Here is an 18,951-nt window from a genome sequence, read left to right as displayed (position 1 = left end):
GCTCATTTTTTTTTAACTCATTGATTTTAGAGAGCAAGAGGGAAGGAAGGAGAGAGAGAGAGAGAGAAACATCAGTTTGTTGTTCTGCTTACTTATGCATTCATTGGTTGATTCTTGTATGTGCCCTAACTGGGGATCGAACACACAACCTTGGCATATCAGGACGATGATCTAACCAACGGAGCTACCCAGCCAGGGCAACAACCTGGTCTTGAATGTGGACTGTTACCTCACCTGACTTTGTGTGTTCAGCCTAGTGTAAACTTTGGGGGAATCAAGAAAGCTGGCTTGGAGCCCTGTCCATCACTGAGTCACTAAATCCTTTATTTCAGTACCTGTAAAATGTCAGGATTCACCCAAAAACCAACTCTCAGTTTCCTGCCCATTATAACATATATATAGAACTCAATATTAAGCTTCTAAAACAGTGGTTCTCAAACCTTCCTAATGCCGCGACCCTTTAACACCTTTCGTACCGCTCACGAGCTTTCTCGTGTTTCACGCGCCATCTGTTATGTCAACACACTGTCTTGTCCACATCGAATGAAGCGATCTCATTGGTGGAAACCGTGCAGGTCAATCTAGGAAAAACTATATAATTGCACAAACCCATAAAGCATTGCAGTTACATTGTATTTTGGTCATTCAAATAGTCTTCGTCTTCAAGTTTCTGGCGCTTTTAGAAAATGTTTTACGCAGTACCATACGTTAAAAAAGTACTAGGAACTTTAGTTGTTTGTTTAATTGTTTTTGTAAATAAAAATGTTATAATTATTGAAAAACAACACCTAAAGTGCATTATGATTTGTAGTTATGATCATTTAAATAACCTGCAGTTTGCCCAAAAACGTGCGGTCCCTGGCATATGTCTTAGAGATTTCTATGCGGTACGAAAGGTGTTAATACAGTTCCTCATGTTGTGGTGACCCCCCAACCATAAAATTATTTTCGTTGCTACTTCATAACTGTAATTTTGCTACTGTTATGAGTCGTAATGTAAATATCTGATATGCAGGATGTATTTTCATTGTTACAAATTGAACATAATTAAAGCATAGTGATTAATCACAAAAACAATATGTAATTATATATGTGTTTTCTGATGGTCTTAGGCGACCCCTGTAAAAGGGTCGTTCGACCCCCAAAGGGGTCGCGACCCACAGGTTGAAAACCGCTGTTCTAAAACAAACCCAAATCGGCCCTAGCCAGTTTAGCTCAGTGGATAGAGCGTCAGCCTGCGGACTGAAGGGTCCCAGGTTCCATTCCGGTCAAGGGCACAAGCTGGGGTTGCAGGCTCGATCCCCAGTAGGGGGCGTGCAAGAGACAGCCAATCAAAGATTCTCTCTCATGTTTCTATCTCTCTCCCCCTCTCCCTTCCTCTCTGAAATCAATAAAAATATATTTTAAAAATAAAACAAACCCTAATTGAAATAACTTAAATTCACAAAGAAAGGTAAATAATCATGAAAGTCAATGTTTTCCTTCCCAGTCGTTCCACAGAATCAATATAATAATCCTAATCGATATGAAATCCACAGTCAGTCGCTCCACAGAATCTATTTAATACTCCTAACCGATATGAAATCTATATCTGGGCCACATGTACTCTGATCCGGGCAAAGGGTAATGTAAGCCACCACTTTGGAACCATCCAAAAGGTGCTTGTGCGGCCCAAAGGATCTAATGCATTTTCCTAAATGGTTGACAATTTCCAGGGACAGTTGGTAGACCTACCATAAAGACAGCCTGAAATGCACACTGGCACCTGTCCCTTCACAGGCTGTAAATCGTCTCCCACAGGCACATAAAATTTCAAATTCTTACTGCAATAAATTCCCTTTTTAACCAATTCCTACAGATATTGAAAAATGTGTAGCTAGGAAAATTAACCTTCCCATCTAAAGTTCAAATTCTAAGCAAGTCATAATCTTTCATCAACCTAGAAAATAACTGATCAGCCAATCTTCCCATAAAACCATCAATAGATTCTGCTTTTTTGTCACCAGGATAATTTACTGGGGACAATTTTAATCCTACCACAAATCCCAGGACTCCACAGAATTGTCCCCAAGTTTACATGGCTATGGCAAGTACTTTCACATTCAAGATTCACTTATTAAGGGTCATATTCTCTAAGCTGGCTTCAGGAATGAGATCATCTTTCTTGCCTCTTACTTTAAAAAGCCATTTTTGGAACAAGAAAGCCATGTGAGCACCTGGGCCATGCTGTACTACTTAACCACAATCATGGGAATCTAACGATGCTTGGCGTTACAAAGGGACAAATTATCACCATTATGCTAATGGTCACACTAACTACAGAGAAAGCTTTGGTGTGATGAATCTAAATCTGCCGGGATATAATTACCAATGTCAATGGTGATATTTTCTCAAATGGCACAAAAGTGTTCTCTCTGAGTCACTGATAATGTCAATATAAATTATGCATCAACAAAAGCAGTGCTCCTGCCCATGGCTGCAGTTCTCTGTGCCACCCAAGCCCCCCTTTCTGTGCATGGAGGCCCTGCTGTGGGCACTCACAGGGATGAGTACAAATATGTTTACTTTTTTTCCTTAAAATGGCACAATTAAAGATAACAAGAGAGATGCCTAGAGGCACATGAGCATGTGTTAGCATTGTTAGCATGTATTGACATGTGTTAGCATGGGTTCGTATGGGTTGGCATGTGTTAGCACGGGTAGCAAGGCCACAGTCCTGCAGGATGTTAAAAATGAAGGCGGAATCTTCTACAATGCTCTGTATTCACTGATTCCCAAGATAGGGCTGAAGAAGCCCCCCCTTGTGAATTAAATACAAGTCAATCCAAAAAGCAAACGGAATACCATGTGTGAACAAAAAGAATCCCTAAGTGGACACATTACAGATCTGCCTCCAGATCAGCGGTTGCCAACCTTTTGGACCTCATGGACCACCAGTGGTCCGCAGACCACTGGTTGGCAACCGCTGCTCTAGATAGTTCCAGAACAGCACCACAAAAGTTTACACTATGAAACAGGATCGCAGTTACAGAATAGTCACAGGATGTAGAGTACCGCACAGGGAATATAGTCAGTAATATTGAAACAACTGGTATGGTGTCAGATGGGCACAAGACATATCAGGATGATCACTTAGTAAGTTATATAATGTCTAATCGCTGGGTTGTACACCTGACATTAATATAATATTGTATGTCACCTATAACTGAAAAATAAAAGATTAAAAACTATGAAATAGGATCTGCTCACTGACTCATCCATCCATTTAAAAAAAAATAGCCATGTCTTTAAGGAAAAAAACACACGTATTTTTAAGCTCTAGGTTAAAATCATTGGAGTAATCAGGAAGGAAGTAGTTATTGAAGGTCCCTCCTTACCAACCCAGCCTCAGCCTATTTGCAATCAGCAGATTGCAAATTTTAACTCACATTGGGCTCCATGCTTTCCAGAATTAACTCAGTCAACATTTAATGTTCAACTATTTCCCACAAAAATTAATGCAGGAACAAAAACAGTGAGACCAGCTCACTACCCCTGAATATCAGCTAAAGAAACTGCTAAAGCCAGGAACAGCCTCTCACACAACTTTCGATGCACCCTGCGCTGTACATTTCAAAGAACATTCTCAAATGCTGAAATAAATCAAGGCAAGCGCAGTGCCGAGTCAGCCTGAGCCACGTAGGTTAAATAGTGCCATATGGCAGAGACAGACACATGTTGCCCTTTTCTGAAACAAAGGGAAAAATTCCTAAACAAACACCCTTTCCTTTGACAGAGAAGAGTGAAGAGGAAAGGGTTTGTCAAGGGTTACTAAATAATGTTGAAAAAAAATTTACTAATTCTTAGCCATTAAGAAAAAACTACAGCGTTTTAACATACAGCCTAAATTTCTAAGTCTCCCTTTCACGGGGCGCTGAAAGCCAACACCACATGTCGCCTGCACTCACTATCCCCTAAATGAGCAAGAAAATAGGAGGACAGCTGTACCCCAGGGCTGAGCTGACATCAGCAATTCCCTGGGGTGCCACACGGTGAGAGACAAGTCTACCTGCTTCTGAAGGAATAGAACACCAGATTCATTCTGTCTTGAAAACATACTAATATCTCACCCTATTCTCACCACTCCATCCAGGAACTATCTAAACTTCACCATCATGTACAGAGTGGGGCAAAAATAGGTTTACAATTGTTTGGAGGGAAAATAATAGCACATAATAAGCCAAGAATAAACTGTGTTTTGTGTACTCACAACTGTAAACCTATTTTTGCCCCACTCTGTATAATATCTTTTTCTTAAAGTGGGTTTGAGAACTTAGCAACTAAATTGCTGAACACACACACACACACACACACACACACACCAGAGGAAAAAATCAACCAGAATGAAGTAAACAGAAAAATGTATCTATATCTGACATAGCTGCTTTTTAAACTATTTATTTTTCTATTCCCCTGTGTAGTGTTCTGCTCATTACAGATATTCATATGTGTGCATGCTGAAAACAGCTGCATGTCTAATTATTGCTGCTTTGTCATTTTCAGTGCCTTTGGAAGTGAAGTCTAAACGCCCCATCTTTTTTGAAAAATGACTTTTAAGAGAAGTGCAGAGCCATCGAATCACACTGCCTTACCACTCGAATGCAGGCCACTAGAAAACATCTCATTCTGTACATAAATATGACAGCCAGGCGAGCTTCGGAAAGAAACGCTTCAGCTGCTCAAATCACGTGTAGCCAGATTCGAGGGACAAAGACTGCACAAATGGACAGTTACAACTGCCCCTTTCCCCGCTCAGACACACTTGATAGGCCTGAGCCGCTCTCGGATCTCAAACACAAGCAGTGCATTCGCGGCGCCCTTATAGGTACCCTTCCTACAGCCACGTCATGCCCCTAAAATGGTCCTCTGCTGAAAAAAATTAATTCTAAATAAAGATGCTTTTTAAAGAAGTAGATGAGATTTCAAATGCATAAAGTTTTTCCTCAGTCTTCTCATAAGGTTAATTTTAAGAAATTCTTCATAAACATTTGATGTGATTCCTTCCTTAAAATGGTTTTTTGACAATTTGCCAATATTCCTGAAAACTCTAAGATAATTCATAGCTAGAGTCCAGTGATAAAGAGGACTCCCCCTGTAAATCACTCCCCCACCTCTGGGAGTGGGGAGGGGGTATGATCTCACCTTACTCAGGGCAGAGGTCATCCCTCCATCAAAGAGAACTGTCCACCTCCTGCACCCCAAACTCACTTGTCCTTGAGGCCAAAAAAGACTGAGGTCAAGGCCTGATTCTGGAAAATGCTGTCACTCCCAAGACACATTCAGTCCTTAACAGGCTGCTGCCAACACACTCGCTGTTGGCCATTAGATAGAAAGGTTGGGGGGTGAGAGCCCCAGGGAGGGGAGGAGGGAGAAGAGGACCACAGTCACTTGGGTTAGCTCCTGCTCCCAGTTAGCACCAAGCCCAACACAGAAAGAAGTCAACTAACTGCTGCTCCCCAAACTTTCTGGCGAAGTGCACAAAGCTCGTGGATTCAAATCAGTCGTCCACACTTCCATCTCCCTCCTAGAAGCTGCATCCCGTCATCCGTCTCCATACCACATGGACATATCTTCCAACCAGCTCCTGGTCAGGCTTCAGAACACACCCACATCCCAACACTGCAATTCACTTGAAAAATGCAAACCCACATGACATGCAGTTTCCACCAGAGTACGGGTCTGGGAGCTAAAGACAGTAATGCAATTAATTATTCACATTTAGATATTAATAATTCTGGAAGCGATCAAAGGTGCCACGTGGTAAGCCAGCCCAGGCAGCTCTAAGTGATGGGTGCTAGTTGGGCAGCAGGTGAGCCCACACTGAAGGAGAAGCATGCTTTGGGGCCGGACCAGCACACACCAGGCCCCCCAGGGTGCCCAAGGGCCCAAAGGTATTGTCTGGACTATATTCACTAAGAGGAGGGCTCATCAGACTCTCCCACAGCCTCCAGGACTCTTGAGGAAGAGGGGTCAGGAAAGCCAAAAGATGCATTTTTGAAAGGACTAATTGTGTCAGATTAGCTCTATACACATTTACTGCTGTAAATGTTTACACACTTACAACAGTAAGATGTCTGCCTTTGAAGAAGGAATGCTACTTCTGCATTTAAGTATTTATAATGCAAATATCTCATCAAATAAATTTAACATTCTTCTGCTTTCTTCCATTAGTTCTATGACTTCTGCTTAAATCTATGCCTATCACCTAGTGTAGATGTCTCCAGCTGAACTGGACTTCAAGTGCCAATGAAAAAGTTGTTTGTTTCCTTCCCGTGCAATAGAGAAGCCTTATTCACTCAGAAATCTAGTTACACTATAAGCAAAATTCCATTTTTAATAATATAATTAACACATGCCCTTTTCGCCAATGAAAATAGAATAAAAACCAAAACAGAGTACTGTCCTGAACATTTAAAGCAAGCATATTATATCAGGAAAGCGCACTGGTTTGGACAAGCTCCTTCCTGCTGAACGTAATCAGCTTATATTTCAGTTTCCTATTTCCATGGCATTAAGGTATAATGCCGCTGAAACTCTAAACACAACCTCCAGTCAGACTTGCAGCCACTCCCTCCCAATTTTAAAAAGATTCCTTCTGATAACATATAAATAAGAGCAATATATATCCTGAAATCAAATAAATAAAAATCCACAACAACCCAATAAATTGAGTACTGGTTTTTCAAGAACAATCCATGACTAAGCCCTACTTACATTTGCAGGTCACATTATCATTCATTTGGTAAGGCCGAAAACCATCTGTTAAAGTACACCTCATTTTGAGGCATTCTTTTTAAGAAGCCTCCTTTCCCTGTTCAGTTAATCTTAACATCAAATGCTTTACCTACAAGACTCAAATATCCAAAAGTAGGAACAAGTCAGGTAAATAAAGGTGCAACTGAATTTGTAGACGTGGAGACAACATACTTTCAACATTGACCTCTTTCCACAACCATCTCTTATTCTATTCACTGAAGGCTGGTTTCTGGGACAACATCTTGTAAAGTTAGAAACGCAGGCCTTCAGACTGATTAATCTCTAAATTAGTCAGGCAACTTTAAAAGTTGTTTACAAATAAGTGGGATTAACTCCTGTCGTATAAAGTATTCCCAGATCATCAGTGACACATTCCAAAGTTAAAGTTCTTGAGCCAGTGCATTTCAGTACAGTAAGTCTTTGGGAAGATGACTCAGAAACAGAAACAAGCAAAATGCCTGCCTTTGGACTGTTGAATCCTGTCCCTACCAAATATGCATTTAGCTGTTTGGTTTCACTTCGGAGAGGCACTCCCAGGCCTCCTGGTTAGCTCTATCACACACCCAGGGGATTATTATTTGTTTAGAATGTTAAAGTGCCCTGAATGTTTCAGCGTATGCAAATTAGCAAGTTTAAGAAAACAAAGTCCTAGAAATGAACTAAGAAAAATGTGAGTCACACTGTTTGCATCTCAGCACATCCAAATTCTAATTCCATTCCCCAAAGACTTGAGCCTTGCCCAGAGCTCAGTTTCTCCCAGGGCCCATTCAAGATGGCATGGCCGGCTCTCTTGTGAAACCAAAGATGTCCTCCCTGTAATCCAACTCTCAGACCCAGGCACCACCCCCCCGCTCCGCTCAACTCTCTCCAATTTTACCAAGAGGGGAAAACTCTCCATTCACACGCAGCAGTAGCATGTGGTATGTGGTATGTTTAATTCTGGCTGGTCTATGTAAATATAAATAACAAGTGATTTCGATGCCACAAAGAATGCAAGAGAAAATGAAGGAGGAACAAACAAATGATAAAATGAGCTTTTAACGCGGCAGGAGAAAGTAGCCTATTGAATAGTACACATGCCTCCTTCCTTAAAGTAGCACTTACATTCCTCAACCAAAATACCCAAATCATATTCCGGGGGCGGCTTGGAAAATAATCTGGAGAAGATCCTGTTGGGGGAAAAGCCAGCCCTGCTTCGACGTTGGTCAGTTCTTTAAGGGTATTTACTACACAGCCACGGCGTGAAGATACATCCATTTTTAAATCATCTTTAATCAGGACTGGAGACTTAATGGCAGGTTCACGGGGGGAAACTAATGTTTAATTAAGACCACTGTCTAAAGTTCCTTTTGTGACTTGCTGTTAGGTCAGCACGGGGTCCCGAAGCCCTGCCCTTTGTTACTCGGTGGACCCCGCTGGCAGGCTCGGCCCACGCCCACGGGCACATCGGGCACATCTGGGCTTCCAAGGCGGTCCCTGGTCCACCCGGCTTCTCGAGCGCCCCGCTGGGTCAGGTCGCCCGGCAGGACACACACCCACGCGCAATGGCCCCTCTCCGGGTGCCCGGGTCGGTGAGCCCCAGCGCCTTCCACCCAAACCTGAGCGGGGTCCCGGGCCCCAGACCAAATCAGGTGTGAACACTTATGTAATCGTCCTGGGGGCCACGCCTTTCCCACCGCCCCACCTCCGCCAGAACAAAGTGAAGTTTAAAATAGAAACCAATTACCTGGTCTCCCTGGCGCCTGGGCCCCGGAGCGCGGTCCCTGCAGCCGCGCAAACCCCCGGGCCTGGCGCAGAACCCCGCCCTCCCCCCCCCGCAACGGACCCCGAGCCAGGGCTGGCCTCGACTCCCCAGCCCCGCGAAGACCCCCACCCCGCCCCCACAGGCCCCCACTCCCCAGCCGTCCCACTCCCTGACCCCTGCCCCTCCCCCCATCCTCCAGCCTTCTCCCTCCCCAGCTGGTCCCCCTCCGACCCGCACGGACCCCCGTCTTTGTTACGGTGCGAAGTTGGGCCGTGGGTCCCCGTCTCTTTCACTTCTTGGGTTACAGTGCAGGCGTGTGACGTCCGCTCCACATGACGGGGGCGGGGGGCGGGGGGCGGGCGCCGGGGGGCGGGGGCGCGGGCCGGGCCCTCCCCCCACCTCTATCCCAGCCGCCCCGCCCACGGCCCGCCCCCAGGAAGCCCAGCAACAAGCCGCCACCGCCACCGCCACCGCCCCCGGGGCGGGCAGGTAAATCCCCCCGCCCCCGCCCCGCCCCCAGCCTCCCCAGCGGCGCCCCAGACCCAGCGCCGAAACGCTTAGAGATACAGAAATAGGAATGATTTAATCCCGCGACACCTCCCCCTTGCTGCCCATTCCTCAACCCGCGAGCTCACTGGGAGGGCGGGAGGCAGAATCGGATCCAGCTCCGCCTTGGGGGGCGGAAATGGCCCGAGTTGGAGGCGCGGGGCTGGACACCGCCTCTTAACCGAGTTAGGTTCTTGCAGGGGGAGAACAAAGGTCGCCTGGGGTCGCCCGTAGGCCCTCGGGGTGACCTCGGTCCGGCCCGGCAGCCGGGACACGGGTCTCTCCCAGGAATCTCCCAGCAGGGGTCTCTGGGCAGGGAGGGGGCACACATGGGTCCTTAACCCCTGCACTGCAACATCACCATCCATCCAGAAGTGAGGCAGCCCAGCAACTCCAACAGTGACAGATGCTACAAGACCAGGTCTGGTCCACACGCTTCCACACACATCACTGCCAACATTCCCAGGGAAGCTGGTGCCAGATCATGCCCATACGCAGCGTGGGGCTGCCCGTGACGCTCTCCGCCCGTGAATGCGCCCATCGCCCGTGCTCCGCACTCATAACGCGGCGAGCCACAGAACTTTCACTGAACATGAGCAGATCACATTCTAGAATTTGCCAAGGACCAAGTATCAACTTCCAGAAATAAAATTTGAAGTCGAAAGGTACATGCTGCCTTCATTTTAGTGCGGAGTTAGCAGCAGTTTCAACAATTCTCGTTCTCTGCACTTTGAGCCGGGCGAGTGGGCTCCATCACCCGCACCCCAAGAGCGCTGGGGCGCGCCTGCCGCGTGGGAACGAGACCAAAGGAGCCGATTCCCCAGTTTTTGAGAAGCATAATCACATCACTCCTCTTTTCTTTCCCCTTCTCCAGGTTTCGACTGGAATCCGAAAGCGCTTCTTATGTCCATTCTTTACAGAAGGACACTCAGAGGAGGCAGGGTCTCCATTTGAACTGCAGTGTGCCCATTTAGCTGCACAGACTAGAATGAAAGTGTGTCCACGTCTACAGCACACAGCTGTGCAAATCAGGAGCCTGCGGATGCGCGGGGCTAAGTGGGACTTAACAGTGTGCAGACACATGGGCGCATGCACGCGCGCGCGCACACACACACTCACACCCCAAATTACCTCCGGGATGGAAAAAGCCGCTACGGATTGGCCAACAGAGCCGTCATTCTCACTCAGGGGCAGGGAAACTTTACAAGGCTGTTTCCTTCCCCCCACCCCCCACCCCCGCATTTCATTTAATGGTAAAAGAACAGCAGAGCTCTGAAAGTTAGCCATCTGTGGGGAGAGTTTTCCTTCTTTAACGAGGGGGCATCAGACAATATCCACTTAAGTATATTTTGTACTTCCACAATGGATGAAAAGGGAAATTAGCAATCCCGGGAGGGGGCGAAGAGAGAGCTCAGAGTAAGGAGAAAGGGGGGTCCTCCGGGAGGGGTGGACGCAGGATGAAGAGCTGTTCTCAACATTCAAAAGGAACTTTGACCTTTCACTGATCTCGAAATAAAAAATGTCTTTTCATAGGTCAGATTATAAAAAACACTGGTCCTAATTTAAGAATTCATTCTTTTAATTTTATTTAAGTATGCGCCAGCAATCGTGTTTCCTTAAGAACTGACCTATTTTTGGCTGGAGATAAATGATCATGTTAACAGATGTTAATCTTGTAATCTGTTTTTCCTGTAAGCACTTTACATACCCGGGTTTCAGACCTTAAAAATATCTTTTCCAAAAAGACCTGACGTCACAATTCACTCCCTGAAAAATGACTCCCCCTCTCCCGTGTTTTTTTTTTTTTTCCTCTGCAATGATTTCAAAGACATTAAATCTTTTTCACTTTATAAACGCCGATTTGTTCTGCCTCAACTCCCACAGGCTTTTATTTGCATTTCAAATTCCACAGGTTACACCAGTCGCCTTTTCAAAAAAAAATGTAAACCAACAATGAAGCAGCAAATGGCTTTTTGTGCATCTGGATTAAATAAGGCACAGAATGAATATATTTTAAAAGGGGCCTCAGCAAGTTAATCTTTGCACACCCGGAGACCAAGTAATTCTTTACCAACAAGCCCAGCGGAATGAGTAACATACAAACAGCCCAGAAGCTCCCGTCTGCTGCAGGGAGCTTATTAAGGCTGATAATAAATGGGGCTGACTTACAGACCCACATTTTCTGGTAAAAGGCTGGGTCTCGCTGGTTCCTAACCGCAGGGTCTACTGCCTTCCCAGCCCACTGGGGCTGATTGTCACCGCACCAACCTTCCTCCTGTTTTAAATAACCAACGCTCTGGCTTTTAGGGAACTTATCCATACAAAGTTTCTTTAAAACTTAACGAGACGGTTTAATCTAAAAACACTGGTCGTAGCTATTCAGTATGCTAGTTCTCTCTGGAAATAGCAGACTAAGCGCTTTTCCAACCCCCCCCCCCCCCCCACACACACACACACACACAACACACACACATCCACAGCATTCTTTTCTTGGATATACCCGGGTATGTATACATTGAGATAAGTAACTTCCCCACCCTCACCCTCACCGCCCCCCGCCCCCCGCCCCCAACCACCACCACCACCATAGTCCCTGCCCCAGCCTGGCTGGGTGCCTCTCCGAGGAGTCCTAGCCATCCGGACCTCTCTTCCCACCCCTGTCCGAGTCAGTGCGGGAACCCTCGCCCCCACTCCCGCCCCCACCCCTGCCCTAACTTCCCTATCAGGCTCTCACTTCTTTAATGTTAGGATCACTTATATGCTCCCAGCTAATGGGCAGGCAAACAGGGCAGGGGAGAGGGCAAACAACCCCCCCTCACGCTAACACTTCCCCAAGGCAGCAGCGCTCGGTACCCACCGCATCGATCCCATCAGCCAAACCCTTAATAATTGAAGCGGCTCCTCGGGCCCCGCAGCCCCATCACTCACCTTCATTAACCAGAGCGTTTTACTTTAAAGTAAGGCAATTTGCTCTTTGTCTCCTAATGGATGGAGAGCGCATCCGAGCTCCCCTCCTCCCGCGTCGCCTTTGACGAAATGTACAAAGCCAGAGCCTCTTCCGCGCTCCCACCCCGGCCCCCACCCCGCCCCTCCACTGCGGTAAAAACCACCTCCCGGCGCTCGCCTCGCCGCCTGAAGTTGCATCTTCCCTCTCCTGGAATTGCGGAGCCCAGCAACTACCAGCAGGGAAAGCCTAGCCGCCCTCTCAGCTCCCGGGAGCCCCTCCCCGGCGCCCCCCAACAGCGGCGCACACAGAGGTCCCAGGAGCTCCCAGGCCCCGGCCCTGCGCCTCCCGCCCCCGCGGGCCCGCGGCGCCCCCACCGCGGTCCCTACCTTGGCGGGGAGGCGGCGGCCCGGGGAGGAGGACGCGCACGCTCCGCGCCTCTGAAGGTGAAGCCGAGCGCCCGAGGCGCGGAGCCGAGCGCTGCACTAGACCGACCGCGCCAGCTGCGCCCGGGCGCGGGGGACACGCGAGGGCGCGCGGTGCCCGCCACGCGCCCGTCCTCCTCCCCGCGCTGCCCGTTCGCGCCCCGGACGCGCCCGCCCAGCGGGGACTCCGAAACCCGCCGGGCTCGGGGAGCTGCGCGGCGCGGGGAGGAGGCCAGGCCCCCGCGGCCCGGCGCAGGCCCCAGGCTTCCCCCAGCCCCGGAATGGTCTGCCCTGTAGGAAACGCACACGCTTCACTATTGTCTCATCAGCACAAAGTTCTGCCACACTGCGGGGAAAGTCTGGAGGCTCGCGATGACTCAGAAGCAGCTCATTCTTTCCCTAATAGTCCTGAATCACGATTCCAACGGCTCGTCGTCGCCCCTTCCTTCCAAGGACTCCGCTGCCGCAGCTCCAGTTATGAGAAGCTGTTTACGCGCACACACAGATCCGCATACACGCACGCATCCATACGTGCAGACGTGTCGGGGATGCATCTCAGCTGGCTTGAGCACCTGAGCGCTGAGCCTCGAGTCCAGAGCGATTCTTGGGGCTCCTTCGGGAGGTCTCAGTGCATGTGCATTACAAACAGCCTGGGGCCGGGGGCGGGGGCGGTGCGTTTACTCAACTTCCTGGCAAATGCTTTTGGGGGCATTCAGACGCTGAGTATCAATGCATTAAGTCCTGAACCAACATCAAAGGGTCAGTCTGGAAAGACTTCAGGACGCGGATTCTGCTGTAAGGCAATTTTAAAATGACTATGTGTTTTGTTTGTTTGATTATACTTGAAAAGTTCTCTAATTTTTCTGTTTTTCAAACTTCGTTTCTTCACACCAACTACTCTCCCTGGGCCGGTACTTAATTGCAATAAGTTGAGTCTGGGAACAAAAATCCCAATTTGACTCCCAAAAAATAGCATTATTGGTACGCGGGGGGTTAGGGAGGGGGAGTGAGGGGAGCGCCCCGCCTCAGTGGTGGTGCAGCGTGGAGCTATAGCCGGGGCGGGGCGGGGGGGGGGGGCGTCCTCTCCCACCGCTCCTGGCCATATTGTTCTCCCCTCGTGATAACTCCGCAGTGGAGATGGATTCCGTCCAAGACACCGACTTCGCCCTGCTCCACCAGCCGCGCTGCAGCCCATGTGTTACCTTCCGCGGTGGCATTTCTCCGTGCCCTAATGTGCGCTAACACTCACTGCAGCTGCAGCTCAGGGCCTCTCCAACTTAGGGCATTTACAACAGAAACTACTACAGACAGCTCACAGGGAGGAGCTTGTTCCTGCAGAGCCGGACTCAGACACAAGGGCCATTCTGCGTCTGTACTGTGTGCGCGCGCGTGCATGCTTGTGATGTGTGTGTTTCAATGAGGGAGGGGGCAAGAGGGAGGAGAACCTTGGAGAGAAAGATCCAGAATCCTAACTCGTAAGCTCTCTTGGTGATCCGTGATCTGCACTGCTCTGGAGAGCCGGCTTGCCTTGGACAATTGTTGCTGATTCCAGTGTGACCACCTCAGTAGATGTATTCCTTCCCCAACGCCCCCCCCCCCCGCAGTGGATGTATTCTTGAACAATCAGATTTAAGTCTGATTCACAGTAATGTATTCAAGTGCCCACAATTTATTACAATGCACAGTACAAATACACAAATAAAAGTATCCTCTAATTCAACTAACCACAAGTATATAAATGGTATATATAGACATAGATATATTATGTTATCAACCACAGAAATTAAAATTGGAATACTTGACATGTTAATAGCTTTTTTAGTATTTTCAAGTGGATTTGAGTTTATGGTAAAAATCTATACTCATTTGCATACTTGGGTCTATTGAAAACTACAGTATTGCATGAGTAACTTTCATGTGTTGAACATTGACAAGTTAGATCAACAAAAGGGCGAGCAACTTCCAAACTCCTCCATATAAAATGGTGATTTCTGTGACTTGCCTCCTTTCTCCAGGCTTTGAATCACCCACATGTGATTTCACTCAGGGCTATGGCTCTTCTACAGTAATATTGTGCTTTTAGAAAATTTCCTTCCTCCCATGGTTCTCTACGATGCATACAGAATCTGAGAAGGTAATATGAGAGATGGGCAAGAGTTACATTCTGGAAAATGGCAGCTGCAGGGCCAGCCGGCTTTGTTATTGAGGAGAGAGCACCTTTCATGACAAGCAAAATGTGCTGAACATTGTTTGTACACAAAGTCACTGCTCATTGTTCACTTGTCAGTGCACCATCCGTAGCATGTTCCAGGGGAAAATTGATATAAAAACAAAATATGTAAAAGGGTTCCCATACTATTCCTGTATTATATTTATCCTTGCCAAAATTTCAACTGCTTAATATCTTCAGACGTTTAAAGTAACCACTCAAGATTAAGGACACTTTCTAGACAAATGACAAATTCCTGAAACCTCCCAGAGGTTCTCCTATTTTGAAATATTTAGGTAAATTACAATATTTGGGTGGAGAAAAGTCAGCAATATTAATGGATTAATGGTTGAATAAATATTTGGCTGTTTATAAATTTATAATTTTACAATAATTCTGGTTCATGAAACAGATGGAGAAGAAAACACATATCCCCTTGTTATTGTCTAATGAATTCTTTGTTCAGCATTTGAGACTCTGCTTGTTCGAGCTAAGGAAAATGGCCTTTTAGTGAAACAGTGTTCAGTGGCCTGTCTGTATAACTTAGGCGGTAGTGTGATGGGTGGCCGTTTAGATAAGAAAGGTTCTTAAGAGGTTCCTTTCAAGAATAGCTACAGTAAAAAGCAAACAAGAAGAATCCTCCCTCAAAAATAAAGGCCTGTTCTTTCTGAAAGCTGGAAGTGAAACTTTCTGAACTATAGTATGAACTCCAAGACAAACTAAAGCATATTAATTAAATATGCATGCTCAAAAATGTAAGTGCACTACTGATTAGTAAATATTTAATGTTAATTCTATCTCCATATAAATATGAGGATTTTCTAAATTATACCTGAGAAAGGAGAATGATATTTGCTAAGTCTAGGAATAATCTTTAGCTCCCTGAACTAACTTAAATTATAGATTTCAGAGTGGATTAGGGACAAATTTGATTTAAACGGTCAACCTGTTTTTCTAGGTAAAGAGTTTTGTAGGAGCAGTACAGCTGCTGACTGCCTTTCCATTGTTTAGTGTAAGTAACCATGCCACTATGACATGGAAACTGGCTGTTTCATCACTAACGGTTTCAAAAATATTACCCCAATGCTAATGTGCTGTCCTTCCCTAAAATCCTTCCTTTTCACAGAATTTGGACACTCAGAGAATACGCTGTATTGAGATGATGGAGGAAGGGACACAGTACATTTTCAACATAAAAATCCCCTGAGAAGACAGGAGACAAAGTTGTGGTTATATTTCAAATAGTCCTCTACAAAACAGTTTCAAGACTGCTTGAATCTGAATTTCACTAATAGGATGTTCTTAATCTCAGTGTAGGAAACTCTCTCAGCTCTGTTTCCTAAATTTTCATTCTGTTGAGGGTGATGAGTACTCTAGTCATGAAGTAGGTAATATACATTTTCTTATAAACACAGGCACACATGCTTAGCTCTAGTGCAGTGGTTCTCAACCTTCCTAATGCTGCGACCCTTTAATACAGTTCCTCATGTTGTGGTGACCCCCAATTTCATTGTTACAAATTGAACATAATTAAAGCATAGTGATTAATCACAAAAACAATATGTAATTATATATGTGTTTTCCGATGGTCTTAGGCGACCCACAGGTTGAGAACCGCTGCTCTAGTGGGCTCTGCACCCAGGTTCTCCCATGTCTGACCCGGCAACTCTCTTCCATGTAGGATAATTTAAGGTCAAATTGGCTGAGCTTTAGGCTTGTTTGGTCATGGTGAGGACCTCCATGTTGCTCGAAACACTTTTATGAAGATTTCTTCTCTCCACGGTGTCTGAGTTTGAAGATGCTTCAACAGGCAGCTGTACCTCAATTTTTAAACAGTTCAATAATCAGCAAAGCATCCCTTCAAGATCGCGTGCAAACATACCCACGAGTGTGACACAAGAGAATGCCTTACTCATTTTCCCTCATGGCCGAAAATTGAACAACTTTCCCAGGAAACCAGCCTTTTTAACAATTGTCCTTGCTTTCTGCCCAGAGGACACCTCCACGAGGACCCGCAGTACATTATTATGGCAATGTACACAAATTTTCTTTCACTGATGGCTCTGCTTCTATTTTTGATTAGTAGCAAAGATAACGGAGTAAGTGTAGATTCGTGTTGTAGAAACTATATGAACAGTCCACATTGTCTCACCATTTGCAGTTTTAGGTAACTCCATCAGACCTTCACAGTAGGTAGAGGGTCCTTGGATCTGTTCTTAATTTCAACCGGAATAAAAGTCTTAGCAACAGCTGGCTGCAGAATAGCTCACAGCGAATTCCACAGATGTGTTCATTCTGGTCAGAAGAATAAAGGAACGAGGCTGTAGAACAGAATTCATTTAAGGAGAAACACATTCAACAAGGAACTGTATTTGAAAGATTTCCCCAGGAGGGAAGAGGGGGGTCTGTTTACTACCTTTTCCTACAATCCTACAGTATGCTAATTACTTAATCATTGAGTTGTGACCTATTAACATCCCATGTTCTCACAGCAGCAAAACCATTGACTTTTTCTGCCCCCAAATCTCATGCTGTTTCACCATGCATAACCAATTGGTGACCTGTGCAGACAATGCTAACTTTGCTAACAGAACAGAAATTAAAATTAGGGAACCAGCAAATACCTCCTTCCCTGTGGGTGGGTGGGACACATTAGTAATGAAACTGAGGACAGGGGCAGGGGGGACACTCAAAGACCTTTTTGTGAGGTCAAACTTGAACATCACTTAGTACCATTGGAAGCAGAATTTGGCATTTAGAAGTTTCTATGGTGTCAGAATCAGAACAGTAGGGAAAGACATGATCAGGATATGAGGAAGTGGTTGTCATAATTAAGGAGTCAAGATGTTTGCTTGAGGGAGAGTAGGTACTTTTTTTGGTGACATCTTTATTGTGGTAAAATATTCATAACATGAAATTGGCTATTTTTATAATTTTAAACATATAGTTCCGTAATGTTAAGTATATTCAGTGTTGTGCAACCATTATCACCACTATCCCCAAAGTCTTTCCAACCTGTAGAACTGAACTCATACCTATTGAACTCCATTCCCTTTCTCCCAGCCCCAGGCCAGCACCCTCTGCCTCTGTCTTTATGAGTTTGCTCCAGGGAACACGTATAAGTGGGATCAGACAGTAGTTGTCCTGTTGTGTCTGCTCATTTCACTCAGCATGTTTTCCAAGTTCACCCCTGCTGGAGTGTGTAGTGAGGTTTGATTTGGCCTCGAGGTTATAGATAATGGAGGCAATAACTTTGCCAAATAAATTAAGGATGTGAGTGTAATCTCAACGAAAACAACCTCAAGAATTTGTCTTCTGTTACCTAGGATGATCTTGTTACCCGGCTGTCTTTGCTTGTCCCTGCCTCCATATAAATAAGTTTCAGAAGAAAATGAAGAAAGCCCATCTTCCCAAAAGGAGACCAGGGCAGCAAGATGGCAGGGAGCAGACCAGAAGCTGCGTTTGAATGAAGTACTCTCTGGCCAGTATTTTCATAGCTTATTTATGACTTTTAACCAGACTGTTTCCCCCAACATTGGAAAAAACATATTAAAATCAGAAAAATAAAAATTGAAATAAATAAAAAGGCATGGGGAATTGGATGTATGAACCTCATAAGGTGGGTTAATTCATGTGGCTGGGCACTCAGATGACCCCACGCTTCTGGCCCGTGGAAAAAGCCCTGGTTAAGAGAATTTACCTTCCTGGGGACAGAACTAGCACAGGTGTGCGTCCCTGGGACCCCACTGCTGTGCTATGGGCAGGCCTTCAATTGTAGAATGGATGGAGGGGGTTTATAAAGAGATGTCAAACTGGTTGTCTCTTTCAAAAATTCCATTTTCGGTGGGCCATGATGGGATTTCTGAGAAAGACAAACAGTTTGAGCTGCCGAACCCCTAAAAGGTGCACTTGTGTGTGCTTTTGTTTTGCTTTGTATTTTTAAAGCCAGATATGAAGGAGCTTTGCAAATAGAAAACAATGCCATTTTTATTGCTACTTTTTTTATTTAGAAAAATTATTTGATTTGATTTGATTTTTTCCATGACCATTTATCCCCTCTATTCCCTCTTCTACCTCCACCCGCCCTCCCAGCCAACACACACACACCTACAATCACCATACTGTTGTCCATTTCCATGAGTTCCCTTTTTTCTTTTCTTTTTTTTTTTTGGGGGGGGGGGCAGGGGGTATGTAATTGTGACAAGTGGGGAATGTGGGAAAACAATATTAGATTGCAAAAACATTCAATAGAATGAAAAAATTTAAATATTTCACATAGGCAGTCACT

General features: G+C 45.8%; 1 protein-coding gene across 5 annotated transcripts in view; it reads right to left on the bottom strand.

Moving 5' to 3' along the window:
* The window catches only part of ZNF516 (zinc finger protein 516), an 86,202-nt gene extending 73,670 nt beyond the window's left edge, over positions 1 to 12,532 (bottom strand). For 3 of the 5 annotated variants that reach the window (XR_004969949.1, XR_004969950.1, XM_036322085.1), the window contains exon 1: positions 8,781 to 8,878. The gene's annotated coding sequence lies outside the window, so the exon portion shown is untranslated. Of the gene's footprint in view, positions 1 to 8,780; positions 8,879 to 12,013; positions 12,108 to 12,418 lie in introns of those variants that run through there. The other 2 variants (XM_036322087.1, XM_036322086.1) reach the window with 2 other exon arrangements.
* Positions 12,533 to 18,951: the final 6,419 nt, after the last annotated feature.

The sequence above is a fragment of the Myotis myotis genome, unplaced genomic scaffold (genome assembly GCF_014108235.1).
Source record: "Myotis myotis isolate mMyoMyo1 unplaced genomic scaffold, mMyoMyo1.p scaffold_m19_p_9, whole genome shotgun sequence".
Taxonomy (NCBI): Eukaryota; Metazoa; Chordata; class Mammalia; order Chiroptera; family Vespertilionidae; genus Myotis; species Myotis myotis.
This window is presented reverse-complemented; position numbering and strand designations above follow the sequence as displayed.